Genomic DNA, 12,846 nt, shown 5'->3' with positions numbered 1-12,846 from the left:
TTGTACATGATAAAACATACACAAAACAAATTTTAAAAGAATGAGGTACTCTAAGAATTTAACTCATTCAAAATATCATTTATTAATAGAACACCTATTTTGCAATGTATTTAAATAGGATTCATTAATTTTTAAAAACTTGACTTAAATTTTTTTTGATAGAGTGATTCGTGGTTCAGTTTTGTTTTTTTTTTTTTTTTGATGCTTGCTTTTGATTGCTGCAGGGGATAAACACAGGGTACTTCAAAAACAAAACCAAATAGAAATGCATCATTGGCTATGATTAAAACAGTTTGTATTTTTCAGTTCCATCCAACAATTATCCAACCTTTTCTCTAAAATTTGAGTAATACATTTCCAACTTCCATAATTTCAATCAGTTGTTCTTGTGAACTAACTAAAAGGCATTACATTTTAATGTTTTGTGTTTTTTTTGAACAAAAAGAGCTGCCATGAAATCCTTTATTTACAAAATTTGAGAATGTTAGAAAATCTTTTTTGTGCTTTGAAGTGTGCAGGTGTGAGAACAACACTTTCACATTGTTTTTGCTAATGAAATTGCATAATAATAGAAATGGTGCCATTTCAAATATGCTCTGTCCATACATGTTTCTTTTGAAAAATTGTTTCTGTCTCACTCATGGCTAGACTCTCATCTTTGTTCTGAAAGGACAGATTAAGTCTATTTATTTATTAAGGATAATTTTTCTGCAGCAGTTTTAGATTTATAACAAAATTGAGAGGAAGGTCCAGAGATTCCCCATACACCCCTCTACACAATGCCTCCTCAATTATCAACATCATTTACCAGAATGGTACACTTTTGACCAAAAATGAATATTTGTGACATCATAATAACCCAAAGACCATGGTTTACCTTAGGGTTCACTTTTGATGCTGTATATTCTATGGGTTTTGACAAATGTATAGTGAAATATATCCATGCTAATACCGTTCAGAGTATTTCAGTGCCCTAAAAATCCTCTTTCTTCTGTCTATTAATCTCTCTTCTGTCTCCCACTCTGGGCAACTCCTGATGTTCTTATTGTCTCCATAGTTTTACCTTTTTCAGAATGTCATATAGTTGAAATCATACAATATGTAGCCTTTTCATTTTGGCCTCTTTCATTTAGTATTAGAGTAAGTCACCCACATATGAATGAACCTTCAAGTTGTGAACTTTCAAAGATGTGAACATGCGTTCACATGTCCAGTCATGTAAGTTAGTTTATGTGTTTGGTTTATATTGTCATATGTGTGCATTGTCTACAAGCAGAGCAGGAAACGGCAAAGGGATTTTCTCTGTTTGAGGAGGCACTGTTGGTTTTTGAGGCATGAGACCCAAGTGCAGAACTGTACACAAAGTTTACAGTTGGTGTTGTCAGTGGTTCACATTTTGGCCCTTCTAATAGGTGTGAAGTGTTATCTCGTTGTTTTATGTTTCTCATTGTTTGCATTTGCGTGATGACATGTGATGGGGAGCATCTTTTCTTATGTTCATTTTCCATCTATATATCTTCTGTGGTGACGTGTGTGTTCAGATCCCACTTTTCAATTGAGATGTTTGTTTTTTTGCTGAGTTTTAAGAGTTCTTTGTATATTTTCAATAACAGTCCTTTATCAGATGGTGTCTTTTTAAAGTACTGTCTCCCAGTCTGTGACTTGTCTTCTAATTCTCTTGATGTTGTCTCTTGCAGAGCAGAAGTTTTAAATTCTAAAGAAGACCAGCGTATCAGTTGTTTCTTTCATGGATCATGTCTCTGGTGTTGTATCTGAAAAGACATCACCATACCAAAGGTCATCTAGGTTTGCTCCTATTATCTTCTAGGAGTTTTACAGTGTTTTGTTTTACATTTAGGTCTATGATCCATTTTGAGTTAATTTTTGTGAAAGGTGTAGGCCTGTATCTAGATTAATTTTTTTTTTTGCATGTAGATTTCCAGTTGTTCCAGCACAATTAGTTTAAAATATAATCTTGACTTCATTGTTTTGCCTTTGCTCCTTTGTCAAAGACCAATTATCTTTATATGTGTCTATTTCTGGGTTCTCCATTCTGTCCATTGCTCTATTTGTTGGTTCTTCTGCCAGTGCCACACTGTCTCGATTAGTAGTTTTACAGTAAGTCTTGAAGTTTAGTGTCATCGGTCCTCTAACTCTGTTCTCCAAAATTGTGCTGGCTAGCCTGGGCCTTTTACCTCTCCATAAAAACTTCAAAATTAGTTTGTCAATATCCATGAAATAACTTGCTGGGATTTTGATTGGTGTTCGTTTACTTTAAAAAAATCTTCTAGGTAGTATGCTAATGACGAGCTATTCTCATCATAGAAAAGGTAAGCAAATTTTGGACATTTATTTGTAAAAGAAAAATGTGCAGCTCATCTTTATATGTGAAAGTTCCTTTTACATTCTTTGCTGTGAGATAAATGTCTGCTAACCTCAGATTTGCATGATAACTTTTCACCTCATTAAAAGGTGATTTCAAATTATTTTAAAGATATGGGCTACAGTTTAAAGGATTTGTTTTTGTAAAGTTAATGCCATCAGCAAAATATTCATCTGGATTCATCATTTTTTACCCAAATTTGCTTTTAATGATGCAGGTAATGAACATTTTCCATTGTCTTAAGATTTCCTTTTTTTTTCCTTTCAGTCAAGTTTGTATATATACTCAGTATTTCCTTAATGTAGCCTTTTGAAAAGAGGTCAGTACTACTAATGAGAACATATATTCCCCTCTACACTTCACTGTGTTGGCTTGCAAAAAAGTTCTTCACATATTTTATTATTGACACAGTATCTAACAAAATTAAAAATAGAAACTTGTTAGCAGTATCTATAGTTTATCCAATGGTTTAGTGAATTTTCTAGTACTTATTTTTTCAAATATTTAGCTCTTTATCTATCTATTTAGCATTTTAACTAGTCACCGTCTTAAGCTGGGTTCCCAAAGAAGCTGATCTTGAGGCAAGAATTTGAGTGGTAGTAATTTATTTGGGAGGAGTAGATCCCAGGAAGCATGGATGAGGGATGGCAGATGTGAGAAAAGAAAGGAGGGGATGATCCAATAAAGGAGATGTTGTCAAGCGAGTTCCTGCTGTGGGAAACCAGGGTTCACTCCCGTGGAGAGCTTAGGAGCCAGTACCGAATTTTTCCGAGGGCTGCCCTGGTGGCTCAGGGGTGAAGAATCCGCAACGCTACCGATGCAGGAGACAAGAGCTTGATCATGCCTCAGAGCAACTAAGCCTGTGTGCCACAACTATTAAGCCTTTGCTCTAGATCCTGGGTGGAGAAGGAAATGGCAACCCACTCCAGTATTCTTGCCTAGAGAATCCCAGGGACAGAGGAGCCTGGTGGGCTGCCATCTATGGGGTTGCACAGAGTCGGACACAACTGAAGCGACTTAGCAGAAGCTAGATCCTGGGAGACGTAACTACTGAGCCCACGTGCCACAGCTCCTGAAGCCCACGTTCCCGAGGGCCTGTGCTCCACAAGACGAGCAGTCACCACAATGAGAAGCCCACACGCTGCAACAGAATAGCCCCTGCTCACCGCTACTAGAGAAAAGCCTGCACAGCAACAAAGACCCAGCACAGCCAAAAATACAAATGATTTTTTTTTTTAAGAATTTTTCTCAGTTGTTCCACTTGAAGCAGAGTAAATATTCTCTGACTCTTGTCTGTCATTGGCTAAACATTAATCACCCAGTAAAAAAGTCCATGGATAGAGGAGCCTGGCAGGCTATAATCCATGGACTTGCAAAGAGTCAGACATGACTGAACACCTGAGCATGCAGACCCCTGACATACACTTTGGCCTACCTGTTTGCAGATCTAGAGGGAACCCTCAGACACAGGGATACTGGTGCTGCTGCAAGATGTCCACAGGAGGAAGAAGACTCTTGAGAGTCCCTTGGACCGCAAGGAGATCAAACCAGTCAATCCTAAAGGAAATCAGCCCTGAATAGTCACTGGAAGGACTGATGCTCAACTTGAAGCTCCAGTCCTTTGGCCACCTGATGTGAAGAGCCGGCTCACTGGAAAAGACCCTGATGCTGGGAAAGATTGAAGGCAGGAGGAGAAGGGGACGACAGAGGATGAGATGGCTGGATGGCATCACTGACTCAATGGACATGAGTTTGAGCAAGTTCCGGGAGGTGGTGAAGGACAGGGAAGCCTGGCATGCTGCAGTCCCTGGGGTTGAGAAGAGTCAGACACGACCGAGCGACTGAACAACAACAAAAAGTTCTGGGTAGAGTCACTACATCATCTGCTGGGGTCTCCATATGGCCTTGAGAATGCTTTTGACCATGTTTCCTAAGGCAGGAAGAAAATAACCAAAGTTATTAAGTAAAAACTGCAAAAGAGGCTTATAAACTTTATTGAGTTTAGTAAACTTTGTAAGGTCTTCATATTCTACATGTAAATTCATATCTTAAGTCATATGTCAATGACTTAACAGATTTGAATGTGTTGTTAGCATTTTTACCTGACAAAAAGATTCTACATGGAGTAGAAGGATTAGCTCTCCCTTTTTTTAAACTTATTTTGCTTATCTTATTAGAGTTTTTGGTTTTGGCTTTCTTTGATGAGATCTTTCAAAAGTCACTTGTCTATTTTGTGAGGGTTATTTACTTTAAAGTAGCTAATATATGCAGCATTTTAAATAAAAACAAACAAGTTAGCCATGGTGATGGCTAACTGTCCAGGTTTTCATGTGTGGAATTCCCATTTTTCTTTCAAGTTGCTTTGCTTACATGTCACTGTTTGTGATATGTGACAGTTTGACATTTAAACCTATTGAGGGTGCCAGTGTCAATTCAAATGAAATATTAGTAATGCTTAATATTTGACTAGTTCTTGGGGTAAAAATCACTTAAAATAGAAATTCTCATACTCAAATGCTTCTTTGAGTATGTATATGAGTTCATACTTCCCATGCTTCATACCCAGCATTTCATACCCAGTTATAATGAACTTTTTGGAGTTCCCTGAATTTATCATGTTGAGTCTTTATGTCAGGGCTTTTGCTTATACTATTGCTTCTTCCCAGAAAGCTCTTTCTGTGTGGATTCCTTGGTAATACCTCTTCTATGAAACTTTTCCTGGCTCTTTCTTACTCCCCAGGGAGCACTGAAAACATACTCTTGAAATGTTAGTGTATTCTCCACCTTAGCCCTCATCCCTTCTGTTGAACATAGTTGGTGACATTCATGGCTCTTCCTCTAGACCATTGCCTCCCTGAAAACAGAGATGTTGTCTAATTTATCTTTGTATCTCCAGCACAGAGCCCCAAACAGACACATAATCATGCTTGTTGAATTAACCTCTGGAGGTGATAGTCATCTATTATATACACAGTATCATGGATATGAACTTGGGCAAACTGGGCAACTGAACAACAACATTGGTCAGTTAGCACAGAGGATTGTGTGTAGCTCTGGGTGCCTCTTGAAGAAAATCTTGGAAAACTTGTATGTACTCAGAGGAAAAGAATTCCAAACAATGTCATGAGACCAATTCTAGCCTGAGACTTGTATAGGATAACAGGGAAGGGGAATTTTGGTTTTAATATAAGGAAGAATTATCTAACAGAGCTGCTTGAACATGGGATGAAGGGCTTTGGGATATGGTGAGTTTCTCGCCATTGGAGGTGATGAAATAAAGCCTGAGTTGGATAACCTCCTTGAGCAGGCTGAACAAGGGCTTAAAGCATCTGGAGTGATCATAGTGAGTGGAGGAGAGTTTAGATAATCTTTGGATTGAAAACAATCAAGCTGAGATTTGAAATCATTTGATATGTCTAGTGATAGGTCTAAACTTTAGTAGATACTATTTCAAATAAAAAAACACATACACCACAGTGAGGCTATTGTAAGTAAACAATTTCTGTCATTCAGAATCTCGAGACCCGGATGATACACAACAGTAATGTAGCTTTGCCTCTCATGAGTCAGGCTAAGCAAGGTTTTGAGCATGTACTGATGCTGTTATTTTTTTTTTTTTCTGAATATAACTAGACATTTAACTTGCTTCCTCTTTTCATCTTAGAAGGAGAACACCTTCACTCCATCCAACTATGGATTTAAAATTTACAGTCTAAAAGTCCATAACAAACTGAGTATTGAAGAAAAGGCAGTTATCTTTATATATTTAGGGTTGCCTAAGACAGAATTTTAAAAGAAAAGACTGAGCAATTAAAACTTAATTCAGGAAATAAACAGTATTATCATAGGCCTAACACTGCAGAGAGAAGAAAATAATCTAATGATGACACCCCTAAATGGTGAATCTTATAGAAACTGAGAGGTTAGCACATAATAAACTATTATACAGAGACCATAAGGTCCTACTGTGTAGCATAGGGAATTACATTCAATATCCTGTGATAAACCCCAATAGAAAAGAATATGAAAAAGAATATATATATGTATAAGTGAATCACTTTGCTATACAGTAGAAGTTAACACAACATTGGAAATCAACTATACTTCAATAAAATCAGTTAAGAAAAGAAATCAAGACTCAGTGAGGTTAAAGGGACATGGCTAAATGCTTGCTGTACAATGCATTGGTTTCAAAACCTAGACCCCACCCCATCACATGTAATTCCCCTTCTATGGGTTTCTCCTTTTTGCTGCCTCAAAAATTTAAGATGTGTCCCCTACCATGAACAGACTTTTGCAATCTCTTAAAGGCATAAGACATATGCATAAAACAGTTAGGGAATAACAAAAATACAATCAAATGCAATATATGTCTTACAGCTAAAGAGTAGTTTGGAAGGTCAACAAGGTGAGAAATCACAGGCTAGAGGATGTGAATGTTTTATTAAGAACAACTTTGAAAATAGCTCTGAAAGATAATTAGGCTTACAAATTTTTTCTTTGGTTCCCAAAGTTCATGTTGGCTTTGTCCACATTCATCAGGGCCTTTTGCTCTCTTTTATTTCTTTCTAGTTTTACTACTACTCATACTGGCCAATAGGATGCAAGCATCTAATTGCAGCAAATTCTTATACATTCCAAGTGACCCCCACAAAACAGGTTGCCATGGTAACCAAACAAAAAGGGATTGGAAAACAGAAGGAAAGTATATTTACTTAATGTCTGATGGGCTCTCTGCACAATTTTCATGAGACCTGTTTGCTGGCTTTCTTTTAGGTTTGGGTGCCAGTCACCACTTATTTTTTAAGCCATTAAAAGATTAAAAACTTTATGTGGCCTTTCTAATATAGAAAGTTGTACTGAGCAGTGATGTTACCAATATTAATTTTTAAATATATAAATCTCATTTAGAAATGTTGATTTAGTACATGAAATTAACACAGGAGATTGCAGTTCTTGTCAATGGAATTGAAGTGAACAGAAGGCTCATTTGATGATGGTAAAGAGTCTTTTAAGAATGCTACAAGAAAGGGAAGTGACAGTAGATTTGAAATAATTTTGTTAAAGGCCCTCCTATTTATTTTGCCACATCAATAATAAAGATGTTCACTAACCAGTTGAGATAGAGACTTCATTGATAATTATTTTATGTAGAAAGTCTTAATTAGTAGACTACATAATTAAGAATTTATTGTGTTCTGGCTAGTTTTAATCCTTTGGTGAAGGAAGATTTTGACAATGAAACAAAGTCATTTAGGCTCATAAAATAAGTCTAACATTTTCTGAATTGGGAACTAGGACCCACACTCTACATCCCATCCATTGTCTTGGTACCTCTTTGAAGTGCAAAAACATCAGAACTTCAAAGGCAGTCCAGAAAGATGGCATCTGCAGCTTACGGCCAACTCTGGAAATGTAGACAAATTTGCTAGGGGTGTTGGCATAACTGACTTGTCATTTTTTATTTATCATTATTTTTATGTATTTTTACTTATTTGAAATTTTATTTTGTTTTATTTTCTAGGCCACACTGTGTGGCATGCAGGATCTTAGTTCCCCCACCAGAGACTGAACCCATGCTCCCTGCATTAGGAGCTTGGGGGCTTCCCTGGTGGCTCAGATGGTAAAGAATCCGCCTGCAATTCCAGAGATCTGGGTTCAATCCCTGGGTTGGGAGGATCCCCTGGAGAAGGGCATGGCAGCCCATTCTAGTGTGCTTGTATGGAGAATACCCATGGACAGAGGAGCCTGGCGGGCTATGGTCCATGGGGTTGCAAAGAGTTGGATATGACTGAGCATGCACCCATACCTTCTTTGCATCTTTCTAGGTTAGTTCTCTTATTCTAGCAGCTGAGCATATGATTCTTGGAGCAAGACTTTTCTTCAGTGAAGGGATTTGCCCCTTAGGAGTAGAGATGACACAATGCAAAGCTAATTCTGCTCTAGGGTCACAAGGAAAAAAAGGTAAAAAAAAAAAAATACAGATTTTCCCCATATAAATACCACTTGCTTGTAACAACAATAACAGAATACACAGAAGAATGTTCATTATGTATCTGTATTAATGCCTTAAATGTGATCTATGTTATTTTTGTACTTTGGGATGAATATCTATTCCCTCTGCCTTCCAAACTGGGCCGTTTATGTGAAGGATGGTTATGCAGCCTTCACCAGCATCATCAACATCTGGCTACCGTGTCGCCACAAAGGAAGAATTAGAGCCAACATGAAGTCTAATTCCTATTTGGAACGTTTCTGTATTGCAACCTCCAATTCAGTCATTCTTTGGAAAGGAAGTGGCAGGTTTGAGTGAATTTTGGAGTTAAGATCCAATAAGAACAATGGTCAGTGAGCTCCAGCATAAAGGTTAATGGAGGCAGGTTTTATTCTGAAGAGACAGATTGGTAGATACATTCTTATGTTAAAGTCCCTATATATGTTATCTAGTTCTTGTAAGAAAAGGCCAGGTTTTAATGTCAAAGGAATGTTATAAAGAGTTCTTCACTGAAGTTAGGGAGATTGGGAGAGTAACTTTGTCCTTCATTTCCAGTGAAAAATGCAGACTGAGGGGGGGGAATAAGGTTTCTGCTAAACTCTTTCTGATTTCCTCAGCAGCAGCATTTAAATACTTGGTTTTCTAACTTATGAAATAATTGATACTGATTTTTCCTTACTTAACTAGAATTCATTCATTTGTTCCATTTCTGTCCAGTGAGCAAAAATGCTCTACGGCTTTTCCTGGCTGTAGTTTTAATTAATAGTCTCAATAATCTGAAAAAATTTTTAGACTCTTCAATAAGTGACCTAAAGATAATTTAAAAAATTGCTCCCCTGGCAACAACGACCTCCCCTCCTCTTGCCAACACCCCCAGCAGCCTTTTCCTGATAGCAAAAAGGGGCTCGTGAGCGGCCTCAGCTGCTTTCTGTTTTTTCATTTGTTAACCCGAGTCCACTGAGGCTTGTCAATAAGTCCCTTAAGTATCCACAGGAATCCCTGTCTTTCCTCAGCTTCCTCTCTCCCAAGGGGCCCATTATCTCTATTAGCCTGCCATAGAGAAGGCAGACATTCGTGACATGCCCTAACTCCTCTGAAGTCAAGGATGCCTTCAAAAGCGAAGTTTGGGTGGTTGGGGGAGGGGAAGTAGCGCAGGGGACCACGGGGAGGAGGGAGGGAACCGTAAGCGAAGGGACAGCTGGGGGATTGGCCGGCTCTTCTGGGAATTCTGCGAAGCCTCTTTGGAGGCAGGGAAGGAAGTAAAATTCAGAGGCATCTTTTAAAAAATGCTGTAAAGGTTCTGACTTCTTAAGCTGATCTACGTTAAGGAATAAAGATGAGAGAAATAATGCCAGTCAGTGGGCCAGGTATGAACCCAACCCTATTTTCACTTATATTTGCTATTTTTTAAAGGGACCGTTACATTCTCTATTTGGCAGTATACCAGAGGAACCAAAATGGGAGAGCTACAGCATCACACGGGGCTTCCCTGGTGGCTCAGATGGTAAAGAATCTGCCTGCAATGCAGGAGACCCAGGTTCGATTCCTGGGTCAGGAAGATCCCCTGGAGAAGGAAATGGCAACCCACTCCAGTATTCTTGCCTGGAGAATTCCATGGACAGAGGAGCCTGGTGGACTACAGTCCATGGGGGTCACAAAGAGTCAGACACGACTGAGCGATACACACACACACACACACAAAGAGTCAGACACGACTGAGCGATACACACACACACACACACACACACACACACACACACACACACACACACACACACACACACACACACACACACACACACACACACACACACACACACACACACACACACACACCATAACATGGTTGTGGTCCTGGACCAAGATCTAGGTAGGTTTCCTCAAGTGCTATCCCAGTTAGAGAAGTATGGACTCTAGAAACACCTATTCTGACAAGAAGTCATAGATTAAAAAAAAAACGATTTAAGTTTACACCTTAAATAGCTTTGGGTTAAATGTGATTAAGGAGAGAAATTATGAAGAGAGCAGGCAGGAAATTTTTTTCTCAGTGGACTCATATTTCATTTCTAAAACTCAGGCAATTGCTTCTTTCACTAACGTGTCATGCAAGTATTTTCTTAGGGAATTGGGGACAAAAATTCCACTTCTGAGGAATAGAAGATTGAAGACTAAGTGACTTTACTATTTAAAAATAACTTTTTCCAAGTATAAAAATAATCTATGTCCATTATAAAAAATTAAGGACGAATTAATGAGTTCCACACGGGGGAAGATGTGATGGTAAGATTCTCTATTCATTTTTTAAGAGTGAAAAAATGGTTTGAAAGAACTGAAGCAGTTTTCATATATGTTTGACTTGTAGTGAGGGGCCAAGCAGAATGTTGAGCCTTCCTGCAAGGCTGAGGTTGTCCTGATTATGACTTGGCTCAGGAGACTGTCATAAGGGTTTAAGGATTAAGAATCCGGGAGGCAGCAGTGTTACCACTATTAGGTACATTTGGCCCATGGTGTTACCAAATTAGATTCATTTGGCCCACCTGCCCCAAATTAAAAATGAGGTTTACAGCTGAGAAAGAGTGTATTGACAAAGCAATCAAGCCAGGAGACTGGAAAACAAGTCTCTGAGCTGCCTCCCTGAAGATGTGGGGGTGGGGATATTTATGGACCGAGCAGGGTGGTCTTAGGGGAAGGGGGGAAGTTGATTGGAGGCAGGGGTAAAAGTGAGGTAATTGGTGTTCTACACAGGTGTATCTAGGTTAAATTTTTCGGCATATCAAAATGGAGGCGCTGAGCCGTGATTGGAGAATGGAGTTTTCAAGTCTTCTGACGTCACCAGGTGAGGTTTAAGACGCCGGCGCAAGCTCAGTTTTAGGGTCCGTGGTCTCAACCTGCCCCAGCCCGCCTGCATTGGACAGGAGCTGACTACAGATTCCTGTAAACCAAGTGGACTGTATGAAGCTGGGAAGGTATGCAACTCAAGAGAAAAAAGAAAAGGGGGAAAAAAAGCTAAGTAAACTGAGGTTAATGAAGAAAGGATTTTAACAAGCTATTTCCTTCTCTGTTCTGTAAGACAAGCTTGAGAATTTCTGTTATCAACTTCTGTTAACTCTGTGGGTCACCGTTTCAGTGGTGTGGCTCATCTTGGTGTCAAGTTTGAGTGATAGTGGGACTTAATTTTGGACTATTCGGTGAGTGGGAATGCTGTGTGTTTGTGAATAATTCAGAAATTCAGGGGTCTTCAAGTGAGTTTGGAAAAAAAAAAGTTGTGAACATCTTAACTGGTTGGTTCCTTTTATGTTTCTTCTCAGACATACCTGCTTAGAAGGAAAAATTAGGAGCTACTCCAACTTTTTTTCTTTTCTCTTTCATTTGCCCTGACTAGGGAAAGAGGTGCTGCAGACTTGGTTTGGTTATCATACCTTCAAAAATTAGTTGCAATTCAAGATGTTTTCTTATGAGAATTAGCACCCAGGGCCATAATGTAACATCTGTTTTGCATACAAAATAAAATACTGCAAACAAATCAAAATATTCCCGTGCTGAACTGAAATGCTCTTTTAGTGCTTTGGGGGTGTTACCTGAGGCAATGCTTTATCTGCTTCTATGAGAAAAGGGCTTTAAGAAAGCTTCTCAATCGAAGGTGTAAACCTCAGAACAATTGGAAACAAATGGTACCCACTTCCTCTCCCACCCAGAATGTCTTCTGCAAGCTTGCCCAGGAACCAGAAAGGAAAGGAGGCCTAACTACACTTTCATCTGGAGGTTGGAAGCTGGAGAGAGGATTGAATTGCCAGTGAACTTTGCACTGTGATTTCATATTGAAGTGGCTGCATCTGTGCCACCTGTTGATGGCATGATTGGAGCATTAGTCCTGGCTCAGCCTCGGCACCATTGATAACTCTGCTTAACATCACCCCAGGGGAGGCTTTATTAGAAGACCAGTCACTTTGCCTGGGCAATGGTGTACATTGGTGCCCCATTCAACCCTTTTTTCCGACATTAGCACATTTGAATGGGCCACCAGTGAAGCCATTCAGCGAGAACATGCAACCAGGGTTTCTGGGTGGCCTGGAGCTGAGCTGAGAATTCTTGTTAATGGACTGTGAGACTTAGCCTATTGAGGTACATGAACTCAGTGACCAAAGAAAAGTGAGACAAAGATATCCCTCACAGGAACATGTAGGTCAGAAGTGGACAAAAGCAGACATGGACCAGTCAAAGTTTTTGATTACTGAGCTGAAAAGGGAACACGGATCCCTGTGGGGTTGCTCCGCAAGAGCTATTTGACAGAAATCTCAAAAATGCCCTCACACCCTGAGAGGAAGGCATTTACCAGAATTGCAGGCAGTGTGTGAAGTTATTTTAAAAATGTTTTTTCCTTCCACTTGTCTTTGTGGTAATTTCCTATTTGGCAGTACTTAGAAAAGGCCCTAATAACAAGAATGAGAAGAAAGGGTTGCAAAATTGA

At 39.2% G+C, this 12,846-nt stretch overlaps 1 long non-coding RNA gene across 1 annotated transcript; it reads left to right on the top strand.

The window, feature by feature from the left end:
* Positions 1–9,943: 9,943 nt before the first annotated feature.
* LOC145528830 (uncharacterized) lies at positions 9,944–11,371 on the top strand. Its single transcript, XR_014070729.1, has 2 exons — positions 9,944–10,658; positions 11,124–11,371. It is a non-coding gene; the product is annotated as an uncharacterized LOC145528830 (long non-coding RNA).
* The last annotated feature ends 1,475 nt before the right edge of the window (positions 11,372–12,846 follow it).

Source organism: Giraffa tippelskirchi, chromosome 12 (assembly GCF_054371585.1).
Source record: "Giraffa tippelskirchi isolate mGirTip1 chromosome 12, T2T-mGirTip1v1.2.pri, whole genome shotgun sequence".
NCBI classification, from domain to species: Eukaryota; Metazoa; Chordata; class Mammalia; order Artiodactyla; family Giraffidae; genus Giraffa; species Giraffa tippelskirchi.
The sequence above is the reverse complement of the archived record's forward strand: the minus strand, read 5'-3'. Positions and strand labels throughout refer to the sequence as shown.